Below are 13,748 nucleotides of genomic sequence, written 5' to 3' on the forward strand. Positions count from 1 at the left end.
AAATAATAAGCATTAAATTTAGTTTTCATAACATAAATTTACACTGAAAATAAAAAAGTGCTCTTATGTGTGGTAATGGTGTATTAGATTACAGCAAAGCACTCGAGGACTATCTGCCTTAAGGAAGGGATGCCTTCGTGGAGGACTTTTTAAGGGAAACTGGCTCGTATACACGTTACACATGGGGAAAACCACGAAAACACCCATGCAGCCAGCCCGTTCGCGGGATTCGAACCTCAGACCGAACTACCAGTGTTCAGCGACGTTACTGCTTGGCCGCTGGTGGGCCCTGCTCTTATATGTGAAAAAATCAAGTGTTGTATTCGCACAACATCAGCAGAATAAGAATAAGGATGTTTAGTGAGTATGATGGTACTTGTGCAAAGTTTTCTTCGAGGGCAGCACTGCATTATTCTTTAGCTGTGCAGCGTTTTCTAAAACTACAAATTACTATATTTGTAATTAATTTATTATTAAAATTCACATCATATTTCTTTTACAAATTAAGATTATTTTCAATTGAAAGTTTCAAGTATGAAAAGCTTCACCACAATCATGATATAAAGCTAAATTATATACTTTGCATCTATAATAAGTCTGGCTATGGCATTCTTTACAACAAAATCTTCTGTTATTCTCAGACTTTATGATAAAATGTCTACTATCTCCATGCAATGGCTTTTAAATGTTGAATTTACTAGGTCTTTCTGTTGCTGATCTATTTCTGGTTAATTCTACATAATACTTCTATTGAGTATGTAGAATGAGAAGAATAGAAGTATGTAGAATACGTCTACTGAGTATGTAGAATACTTTTATTGATTATGTATTTATTCCTTTTGCAAAAATGCAAAATGAATAATGCAAGCTCGCATCTGAAATCTAAAAAATACATTTTATTTCCAGTAGTAGTCATGCTATTTTTCATCCATTTGTCAAGGATACATCAATAGAATTAGTAAATATTGGCCACCACCATTTTTGGCTACGAACTCTTATTCTGTTATTGGTTACTCAATTGCCACATAAATCGACTCCTCCATTTTGGCATTGTATTGTTTAATAAGATGAAACTGAGATTTAAAAAAAAAAAAAGCCATTTTCACTTTGCGTTCTTGAATAATAGGAAACACTTTTTACGGGCTGAATTTTTCCAAATGTTGAACCTGAATCGTTGTTCCATCGGAGAAAAATTTTGTTTTTCTTTTCATGATGAAAATCATAATAACCCCTATCTTTTTTACGGACACATTTCACCACATTTGTATACAGTTTTCTTGAATTGTTCCTGTAGCACTAAAACCTTTATTTTTTAGATGAAAAAGAAGATAAAATCATAACTGACAGTTTCTTTTCTATCCATTTCAAGTTTTAAGTCTTCTGGTTTTTACACTTTTTCGTATGAATAGCACTGTTTTTAGAAGGCTGAAACTTACTTCTTAAGTGAACTTCAACGTCCCCAGCAGTATCATTTCATAAAATATCATCATTATGCAAAACATTAGCCATCCCTTCTTTTTCATCACTTGCTTTTGTAATTTCTGGTGAAACAACAATACCAGTTTCATTCTGGTCATTATCACCCTGTTTCTTCATTAAAACGTCTGGGCTTATGCTAATGTAAGGTATCTCATTCTAGCCATTTTTAAAGCATGGAATGAATATCAACCAAAGCATTTAAAGGCATGAGTACAAAAGGGGAATACCCTTTTCCCGCTGACACGGCACTAGTACAACACATATTTTTCCTTACATCCCCCACACAAATAATACACCTGACTGATGAAATGTTCTGATAAGCAATGAATATATATGTTAAAAATAGATCACTCATAAAAACAGCGATTCTTTTGTTAAAATTTTGTCAAAAATACCTGGTCGAAAATTTTGCTTCAAGTACAAAACCAATTATTCTAAACAAAGTTATTGTTGAAGACAAATATTTTTTTACAAATATAGTCTCCATAACACTCCATGCACAAAATCATCAGCTACAATAAAATATCTTTGGTAGTTAAGAAGAAGGTTCTATTCAAACCATTTAAAGGCATTGTTTCAAACCATTTAAAGGAATTAGTCCTGCAAATATATGTGACTTATTTAACATCTCAATCATCCATCAAGCAATTTAAAATTCCTTTACATCTATAGATGGTGATGCATCTTCCATGGAGGCCTGCATCAAGCTTTCCTCTGAACAGGCCAAATCAGTAATACGAAATATAAGTGCAAAGCAGACCAAAATCACAAAAACAACCAAGCACTGATCAATACGTATGGTAGCATTCTTTTTGTTTTCAAATCATACAATTGATTATATGGACCAGAGGCATGCCTATGTCATATTTCCCTTGAGGCAAAGAGGTAAATGCACACCTCCTATCATCTAAGGCGTCTGATATTTTGATGACAATAAATAAATTATAGAAGAAATATATATACATCCAATAAAAGAAGCTATATTTGTACTCTTTTTACATTCATTAAACATAACTGTTTCAAATCATAATACCATAACTCTTACCAGGATACTCAACCATAGTATATACTATATTCAGAAAATGACACATATAATGAATTACAACTTTGGAATAAAAGCATTACACAGTTCCCTTTTATTATTGACATATAACATTGAAATAATAGTAATTTAACATATAAAAAATATTTCACTCATTTTTCAAGAATTTTTAATACCTAAATTTTCTTGCTTTTAATGAAGCAAAAATTTATTTTCAAAATCTATGTGATCATTTAATTCATGATTTATAGGAAGAATGGTCATATTTCAAAATTCTTCTTGATTAAACCTAGACCTTATATGTATATATATATTTTTTTTATTTTAAGCTTGCTGAAGATTCTTTCGCCATTAGCAACAGTAACTAGCAATATTAATCATATTCAGATTTAAAAGTAGCTGCTTTGGTATTCTAAGCAGCTACTTTTAAATCTGAATATGATTTCTTAGTAATTATTACATTTGTGAATTATTTTAGAAAGATTTAAGGTAGTAGCTGCTTTTTTTTTCTGAAATTATTAAAATAGCATGATTTTTAAAACTAGATATTTCTGACTGAAATTCCAATTCATTTATATCATTCAGATATTTAAACGTTAAATTATAAGCCATTGAAGTATTTAAATCTAATAATATAAATTTTTACTTGTTAGAAATTGAAAATTGGAACAAATTTTATTTGATTTTTTGTATCTCCATTTCAGTAGCAAGCCTAAAACATCCAACATTTCTTTAATTTCTACTATGAAAAAGATATTTTTTTGAAATATTTCACTTTTTATCGATTAATTCTTGTTAACTTGATTTATAAACATTTCTTTTTCATTTCTGCACAAACTATGTTGACATATTTATCACCAATGCAAGTTTTTTAATATTTCTTAAGAGTACTTCTGGAAATATTTTCTCCCACCTGCTGTTAAAAACAAAATTCCCCTCTATTACTCTATAAAGCACGAGGCATTGTTAACAATTACAGTTTTAGACTGCAAGATTTTATGGTTTTTTTTTTTTTTTTTAATATTAAATTCCATGCAGATTACATAAATCAAATTTTTAAAATGGTTTGCTTAAAAAAATGCTGTTATTTTTAATCCCACTGCAATGGTCCATCATTTGATAGAAAATGTCTAAATAACTGGTGCTCTTTACTTACTTGTAGATACAATTTTTTAACAGCATTTGTTCTTGATGCCCATCACATATTCATGTAGCTTAGTTTGAAAATAAGAATACTGTTATTAGAGATAGGAATAATGCATTTAATTTAACAGTGGCCAATAAGAAACAGCACGGTTACATATTTGTATAGAAAATTATTTATTGTATACTGTCCTATAATGAAAAAGTTCCTTTCTTTAATACAACTTATGGTTTCAATATAATAAATCTGTTTAGTCCCAAGAAATAGTCAAGAATATGTTGTGGCATACTGGAACAAGTGTCTTTCTAAACAAGAAAGAAATTACTGTGTCACCAGGAATATGTTGCTCACCTTAGTTACAGCTGTAGAATATTTCCACAATTATCTTTATGGCACAAAATTCCTGCTCTTCCCAGATCATGTATTGTTGACCTGGCTGTTAAATTTCAAAAACCCCAAATACTAAATAGGCAGATGGCTACAGAGACTTCAGGAATATGACATAACTATCCATCATAAGAAAGGATCATAGCACAGAAACGCCGGTCTCCTTCCTCTGCCCAGAAAGCTATCAATATCAGTCCAGGATTGATATGAAATATGAGCTAGTTAATTTAGTCACACTTCAAGTTACAACTCCAACATTAGCTGATCAAGATCCGTGGAGTCAACAAGCCAAGAAAGACCAGCTGCAAGATGGTGATATTAACATCATAACTGAATTAATAGAGTCTTCAAACAGGAAACCTACTTGGCAGGACATTTGGATCTACAGTCCTACGACAAAACAATATTCGGCTTTCTGGGACTCCCTCCATATTCGAAACAGCATCTTGTACCAGAAGTTCAAATTGGAGATGGAAAGGCATTCCTATGGCAGTTGATACTTCCGAGATCCTAAATCTCGGACATGCTTAAAGAACTACATAACAGCCCTATAGGAGGCCACTTTAAAATAACGAAGACTTTGCATAGAGTTTGAAAGCACTTCTATTGGAGCAGTGCAACAGCTGATGTTCAAAAGTGGTGCCAATCACGCAATGCTTGTGTGGGTCAGAAAGGACCAAGAAAGGCAGCTGACAGGAGCTACAGCATTACAATCTAGGAGTGCCTTTTGAATGTATCACCTTTAAGGTCATGGGACCGCATATCCTATTCATGATCAAGACACCGTTACAGTAGCAGAAGTAATAATACAAGAATATACAGCATTAGATGTCCAGGTTTGCCTCTTTAATTACATATCAAGGAAGTAATTTTATTTCAACTGTAATTAAAAAACTCTGTAAAACTGCTCGGCATAGACAAAACCCAAATGATACCTTCACGTCCATGGTCAGATGACACTGTAGAAAGGTTTAATCGAACTATCCTTAGCAATCTCTCACTGATGGTTTTCAGAAATCCACAGAACTGGAACCATAAGTTGCCTTTGTTCTTACTGACCTACTGCAGTGCTGTTCATGAGCTATTCCTCATCCCAAATGCTCTTTGGTCAGGACCTTCATCTGCCTTGTGATCTCTTGTTTGGTTGCCCTCTGGATGCACTGTCATCACCTGACAAATACCTGCAATTTCTCTAGGTATGGTTTGAAGTGATCCATAGTTTTGCACAACAGACAGTCAATTCGGTGAGGATGATGAACACCTGACATGACGCAAGAGCTTATAGGACATAGTGTGATGTATGGGTGACGCCAACCAACAAGATGTATAGAGGGCGCTGGCTCTTAATCTGAAGGCGCCAAAAGTTTCAGTTTCCAAGAGGGAGACCAACAGAGAGGTTGTATGAAAGGCTCGTGGGAGCCATTAATGATAACGAAATTAACTTGTATTACTCTATATATTTCAGTTAGTATTGCAGTTTAGTATTAGTTTTTGTGTTTGTGAAATAAATGTTAAAATTACAAAAGGGTGGAGTTATTTCTCTATGAGGCGGAGGATGAAGAAAGGGATGATATCACATGCTCTTTTTCGAGAACCAGAGGTTTAGATGACGGTAGAGAAACTTCAAGAGAAGCAGGTAGGAAGCTCTTGATTTTATTTACTCAAAGTATAGATGTATTAAAGATATATATAAATTAAAATGTATAAGAATACTAAGAAAGAAGACTTAGTAAACCTTCTTGGTGAAACTGAAGATACACAAACTGTTGGTTTAACAGTGGTTCAATGAAAAGGTAAAATTGAGGACAGTAAAATATTTAAAGATGATCCAGAATTTGTAATTGGATTATTAAACTCAATAGTTGAGGAAAGAAAAATTAGAGAAGAAAATGAAATAAAAGCTAGGGATACACACTTAGCCTTAGAAGCTCAAAAAATTGAAAATGAAATAAAAGCTAGGCATACACAGTTAGCCTTAGAAGCTCAAAAAGTTGAACTTGAGAAATTAAAATTAGCGCAGCTAGAGAAGGAATTAGAATTGGAGAAAGTTAGAAGTCAGAATACAGCTAAAGATGGATCTTGCGCAGCTAAAGACACAATTACAGGTTCGGGAAATTTAGAAAATTTGATAAAGAGTGTTAAAACATTAACTATTCCTGTTCCGGGAAGATCGGAAAACTTCAATTTGTTTTTTTCAAACATTAAAGAGAGCAAAAATATGTATTTATTCCTTTTAGAGAGAAACTAAAAATGTACCACAGGAGCTCAAATCCGAAATTTTGATTAACATTTTAGGGGATAAGGCAACTAATATATTATTTTACACTAATGATGAAGAACTAAAATGTTATGAAACCATTAAAAAACTAGTATTAAAAGAATATCAACCAATTGCTTATGAATGTTTAATGAATTTCCGAAGAGCACAACGCGATCCTAAAGAGTCACATGTTCAGTTCGCTTCTAGACTGTCTGCAAATTTCCAGTATTACTGTCAATTACGTGAAGTTAATGACTTTGATACACTTTGTCAACTAATGATTTCCGACAAACTTTTCCAAACGTTAGACAAAGAAATGGCAACTTACATTGATATTAAAACAGGAGAAAATTGGTTAAAACCTAAGGATTTTGCTAAAGAAGTTGACTTATATTTTGTAAACAAAGGCAAATCGTTAAACGAAACCACTTTTAACACTAACGAAAACATAGCTAAATCGTCCCACTCTTCAAGAGAATTGAAATATATTCCGCCTCATATGAGAAGCAACATAAATAAAAATAAATATCCACCCAAAGACTGTTACATATGTGGAAAATTAACGCATCTCGCTAAATCTTTTCCACAAAGAAACAAATCGGTAACACAAAACCCTCATCTAAAAAAAGAAACACCAGAGAAAAATACTAGTGATAAAGTAATAGCAAAAATCGGATAATCATGCTTGTCAAATGAAATTTTTATACAACCACTGTAAAAGTTGCAGGTAACCATTGTGTTGCAGGTAACGAAATTCAAGCCATAACTGATTTGGGTGCCGAGATATCTGTTATAAATCTGAAACACATATAAAATTTCTCTATTGAGAACAACTGTAATATTGACCTAATTTCTGCATTTGGAGAAACCATATCAGCTAAAGTGACTAGAATTCCTATATCCGTCAGAAATGCTGATAATCCTAAGTTATTGAAACCTGTCAAAATATTAGTAGCTTTAACAGAAAAACTTCATATTCCCTGCGTAATTACTCCAAATGTTTATGATTTATTGACCTCTGAACCACATCTGCTTAGCGCGAATTGTGATTGCAGCACTCTGTCTCCATTGCAGATACCGGAAATGAGGAGTCATCAGTCAAAACAATTCGAAGGCAAAAGACGTGCTAATTTATTTATGACAGGAGGAGAGCAATATTTAGTCATAAGTTGCATTCAGGGCGGAAACGAAAGTGAGGATACATTAAATGTGAATCAACATTCAGATGCTAGTATTTTTAAACAACAGCAAAGGGAATGTGAGACATTACGCAATATTTATAAAGACGCACAAAGAAATAAAAATAAATATTTCTTAATGGATGATTTGATTTATCATACCGAAAGAATTTCCGGAGAACAAGTTAGTCAATTGGTATTACCTAAAGTTAAAAGGGAACAAATTTTAAAATTAGCTCACGAATCTATTTTTGCAAATCATTTAGGGATGAGAAAAACAAAAGAAAGGATTCGTTATTTGTTTTATTGGCCGAACATGTCACAAGATATTGAAGAATATTGTAAAACTTGTAAGGAATGTAAATTACAAAGTAGAGAAAGAACTAACAATTCTATACCCATAGTTCCAGTTCAGCGACTTGAATTTCCATTCGACACAGTAAATGTAGATATAATTGGTCCAATTGAACCTCCATCAGCATGTAAACACAAATATGTACTATGTTTAGTCGACCAACATTATAGGTGGCCAGAAGCTGTCCCTTTGAGAACTATTACAGCAAAATCAACATGCGACACATTATTAGAAATCTTTATGAGAACGGGCATACCTCAAGTAATAGCTAGTGATCAAGGTACCAATTTTGTTGCAGAATTAACACAAGAATTTCATGCCAGATTAGGAGCAAGTCCTAGATTTGCAACACCAGGACATCCACAAAGTTCAGGTTTAGCTGAACGGTATAACCAAGTTCTAAAACGTATGCTTCATCATATCATTAGAAACGACTCTAAAAATTGGGACAAACACATACCATACCTGTTATTCGCTTACCGCAAAATTCCAAATTGTACTACGGGAGTATCCCCATTTAAATTAATGTATGGAAGAGAGACCAGCGGTCCGTTGTCAGTATTAAAATCGGCATGGTCAGGAGAAATTCCATTACCAATAAAATTGGGTAAAAGTGTTATTGATTATCTACAGGAGCTAAAAATGAATTTAGAAATAGCAGAGCAAGCATCTATAACTGCAGAATTGAAACAAGGTGCATATGCAAGATATGCTAATCGAAGGGCTACATATAAAAAATTCAATCCTGGAAATCAAGTGTACCTGCTGATTCCAGATTCCAGTAATAAATTATATGCCAGATGGATAGGATCTGTAGAAATAGTATCTCGTTGTAATCCAGATTCTTACAGAGTCAAACTGATAGATGGTACAATAAGAAGAGTACACGTACATAAAATTAGAAAATTTAATGCAAAGGTACAGGCAGTAGGTGTAATATTTGAGAATGAAGAAGAACTAGGAGAAGTCCATCCTACACCCAGTGTGAGTGACAAGTCCGATCATTTTCATCTTAGAGAAGTAGACTTAAGCCATTTAGATGATGATAAAAGGAATGACATGATGAATTTGTTAAGAAAATATGAAAACTTATTTATAAATAAGGTACAAATTGCCAAAGTAGGAGAACATAAAATAAGATTAAATGACACTGAAAGAAAGAAGCCATATGTTTATCGAATTCCAGAAGCATTGAAGCCTCAAGTAGATAAACAAATCGAAGAAATGTTGTCAATGGGATTGATTGAAGAAACCAACGCTGAAATTTCGTACCCTATTGTATGCGTTATGAAGAAAGACGGTAATTTTCGCCTTTGCGTTGACTTTAGATCCCTTAATGCAGTAACGAAACCAGATGACTTCCCTATGGAAAATCCTAAAGAGCTCTTATTCCACATTGGAAAAGCAAAAGTGATATCCAGCATTGATTTACTCAAAGGCTATTGGGCCATACCATTACAAAGAGAAAGTCAAGAATTAGCATGTTTCAAGACACATCGAGCTAAGTATCAATTTAAAGTCATGCCTTTCGGGCTACGCAACGGCACTGCAACATTTCAGAGAGTGATGAACCAGGCCCTTGCAAAGATTTTGCTCGAGCCTAAGTCGATGACATAGCTGTTTATTCAAATAGTTGGAATGAACATTTAGGACATCTTGGCATCATTTTTTCAAAACTGTTAGAACTACAGTTTTCCATAAATCTCAAGAAGTGTTCCTTCGTTAAAACTCATATTAAGTATCTAGGACATATCATCAGTTCTGGCAGTCATCGTACAGATCCAGAGAAAGTGGAGGCTATCCAGAAATTAGCTAGACCTCAAACAAAAAAAACAATTGAAAAGCGATCTAGGCCTATGTAATTATCACAGAGATTACATTCCACATTACGCTGAAACAGCTTATCCATTAACAGAGCTCACCAAAAGAAGAAGTCCTGAAGAGCTGTGCTGGACAGAAAAACATGACGAAGTATTCGATAAATTAAAGAAATGCCTAATGGAAGCACCTAGTCTTTATACATCTGTTCCAAGGTTATCTTTTATAATTCAATGTCATGCATCTTCAACAGGTGTTGGAGCCTGCTTATCTCAACAGAAAAACGGAAAGCTGTACCTGATTAGTTACGCCAGCCAGAAACTAACCAAAACACAACAAGCATGGCCAACTATCGAGAGCATGGAGGTAGGAAAGGGAGGAGGGGCCATTCCGCGCTAGAAGTGAAGCACTGCTTTGAAGCTTGGGTCACCAGACGGGGTGTTATTTGTTTACATTCAGAAGCTCGCTTGACAGGATTCTGATAGTATTTCGACACACGACAGTTCCATAGAAATCGAAAAAGGGACACTCTCGCATGAAAGAAACATTCATAGTGGGATGGATAATAGCAATTTGTATAGTTTACTGACATTTACGCATTTGATTATGAATTTGTTTTATAAAACTCTAAGCTGTTGCACTACAAAAATATAGATTTTAAGAAAATTGCTAAAAGAGATCTGCCAAAATTTATTTTCTAGAAGATTTGAAAAGTTTGAAACTTGATGGCTAAATGTAAATATAAAATTATGTATGTTAAAATATTTGTAATTAGGCACATAGGTCAGATTAAGTTTTTATTAAATAGAGTAACGCAGGCAAGGGCTATCTGCCTAAAGAGAGAGATGCCGTCGTGGAGGAATTTTGAAGAAAAACTGACCTTTGAGTGGGTATTAAAAATAATACTTATAATTTTCATTCAAATTATATTCATATATATTTTTTATGTAAAACTTTTGGGTGTATGCTAAATTAGTGTAAATTACTTTACACGAAAAATATAGTGAATGCACAGAAATTAAAGATTTGCACATGCCGGAAATGATAAATAGGAAATATGTATGGGTATTTATGCATGTGCTTGCAAAAAGCATGTATCTGCCTTTGACAAAATACTTAAATATTCATTAAATTATTTATAAATGTATTTGAAATGAAGAATTTATTCACTTATAAACAACTGTGAAAGTACTGTGAAGAAATCTAATGATTAAATGTATCTAATTTATAATGATTATAAATATTACCTAAATATATAATAACCTTAATATTGAATTGTAAACATAAATTGAAATCCTGTTGACAAATACGTTATAAAACTATTTAAGCAAGAATTGTTTGCATTGGAAAGCAATCTGTTAAAAGGTATTGTAAAGCAAATGCTATGAGATGCGCACTTAAGAACGTAATAAAGAGTTTTGGAATACGTATTGTTGAAATGAAGGGTAAAATAAAAATCTGATAAGTATAATTAAAAGAATTATTCCCTTTACATTTTATAATAACTCAGTCACAAGTTTTAAATAATACTTAAAAAAAAAAAAAAACTTATTTTATTCCCTTTCAGAAATGTTCAGAGAAAGTCAAATACTATTTAATACATATTTAATTATTAGGAATATTAGGAATAAATTATTAGGCTAATTCCTAATAATTCTCTAATTTAAAATGAACCGAATAGAGCATTAATTATAAATTGACTTACATTTTTCGATTTAAAAGAAGCCAAAAAAATCATGTCATATTTAAGAAAGTATTTTAGGAAGAAGCTCTATAAATAGAAAAGAAATAATGCATAATTTTAATATTATTAATACAATAAACTTTGATCTTAATTTTTGTACCTTAACAGAATAAAATCGAATTACCTTAATTTTTTTTTCTAATGTAATTAACGAAAACTTGTGAAAATATTTCATTCAAATTAAACCATTCTGAGAAAACTGTCCTGTGAAAAGTATAGCATTTAATTCCGTTCAGAATGAAATGTTGTTTAAAATATGTTGTTTTCACATACTTAGGACTCTGAAGTGTTGTAGAAAAAGAAAACATATACATTTATATGTATATTTGCGACGTAATTACAAAATATTTACACCCGAACGCGTCAAATCCCATAGAACTCAATGGTAAATGACCCAATGTTTTGGTCACCACGTAGGGATCGCCGGTGCTTCAGAGCAGGGTACGGAGAAACTTGTTTAGGGCGACTCCTTCTTACTTTCTACCTCCATGATCGAGAGGGAAGCTTATGCTGTTATTTGGAGCTTGAAAAATTTGAAACTTGGATTTTTGGATCACCTGTGGAACTGATAACTGATCACAATCTGTTAACTTTCATCACAAAGAATGCATCACAATTTTCTAAGTTACAGAGATGGGCTTTAGCATTACAAAAGTATGATACAACAATTTTACATTGCCCATGTGCTAAGTTAAGCAATGCTGATGCGTTGTCCAGACTAGAGACTATTGAGTGACTTGTGTGAAAAAAGAACTTTTCATAGACATTTATGAACTCTTAAGATTATTATTTTTTATGTGTGTGTTTCTTTTTCAGCTACTTTCCTAGAGACTTTTAAGTATATCATAGACACTTTAAGTATTCTATTGCATTAGAATTGTTTGAATACTACTTTTAAATCATTTATATGTTACAGTTTTAAAAGAAGTCTTTTAGTAAGCATAGAACTAACCTGTATAAGTATTGCGTTATATATCTTTTAACTTCAGTATTGATTGATTTGTAGACTTTAGTAGGTAAGTAACTCTTTTGTTCGACGTCACCATAATTTGTCATATTTCAATAGGCTTTCACTCTATTTCAATCTTGAATGGGGGGTGTGATGTATGGGTGACGCCAACCAACGAGATGTATAGAGGGTGCCAAAAGTTTTAGTTTCCAAGAGGGAGACCTACAGAGAGGTCGTACGGAAGGCTCGTGGGAGCCATTAATGAAAACGAAATTAACTTGTATTACTTTATATATTTCAGTTATTAGTATTGTAGTTTAGTATTAGTTTTTGTGTTTGTGAAATAAATGTTAAAATTACAGAAGGGTGGGGTTATTTCTCTATGAGGCAGAGGATGAAGAAAGGGATGATATCACACATTGATTCAACAAAATGCATATGCATGCAACAACATGATAGGTATTTGAGAAAAGAAATCTATTTAATGATATTTTTAAATAAATTCAGGTACTTTGTATTTATTTAGCAGCACATATAAGCAAAAAATATGCGCATAAAATTTCATGATGGTCATAGTGCAACGATATTTTGGCGAATATAGTTGTATTAAATAGTTAGCGAATATAGTTGTATTAAATACTTAATTACTTTTTTTTATTTTACTGCAAAATGACAAATAAGATATTTATTCTAAAAAAAAGGCTTGAAAGATTTTTTGGTAAAATCCTAGTATACGGTACAGCCTTGGCACAATTTTGAAAATTGTCACCAACACCATAATGACCCGTTACTCCTCATCATAATGTCACCAAATCGTACATGTATGATATACCAGGATCAAACCGATTTTGTTTTATATGATGATAGAAAGGTATTTTCTTTTGTTCAACATGCGCTGCACATATGAATGCGAGTCTCTTGATTCTCGAAGTTACTGGAAACTTGCTCTGCCTTTCTAAAAGACAATCTCATTGGAGCTGCGAAAATTAGCTCTATGTCAGCTGCCTAAATGATGCTCCCGTGATACATAATTCGGCAAGAAAGTGATCGCTTCCAATGTTGGAGCAAAAATCGCTCCTTTTGGGATTGACGTCTGACTTTTTCAGATTTTGACTAAAATATTTAAATTTCATGACTTTTTCGAGTTTTTCAGGTAGCATGGTAACCCTGATCTGAATAAATAAGTCTAGAGTATGTGTCAATGAGAAACGAAATAGTGAAACATTTTTATGCAAGAATTCCTATTTTTTTTTATAAAAATAGCAACTGAAACATTTGAAAGTTTAACTGATAAATATTGTAAGAAAAGTGGAGATGAATCACTGCAGTTCAATTTTAAATATAAAATAAGTTTAAAACATATTTGAAAAGTTCCAATACTTTTATTATTGC

At 32.6% G+C, this 13,748-nt stretch overlaps 1 protein-coding gene across 2 annotated transcripts in view; it reads right to left on the reverse strand.

Moving 5' to 3' along the window:
* LOC118183491 (neutral alpha-glucosidase AB-like) overlaps positions 1-13,748 on the reverse strand; it is a 114,172-nt gene that overhangs the window by 33,165 nt on the left and 67,259 nt on the right. The gene's annotated exons all lie outside the window — the stretch shown is intronic.

The sequence above is a fragment of the Stegodyphus dumicola genome, chromosome 12, assembly GCF_044657685.1.
Source record: "Stegodyphus dumicola isolate Sdum_Otavi_A_Nest chromosome 12, ASM4465768v1".
In the NCBI taxonomy this organism is placed as follows: Eukaryota; Metazoa; Arthropoda; class Arachnida; order Araneae; family Eresidae; genus Stegodyphus; species Stegodyphus dumicola.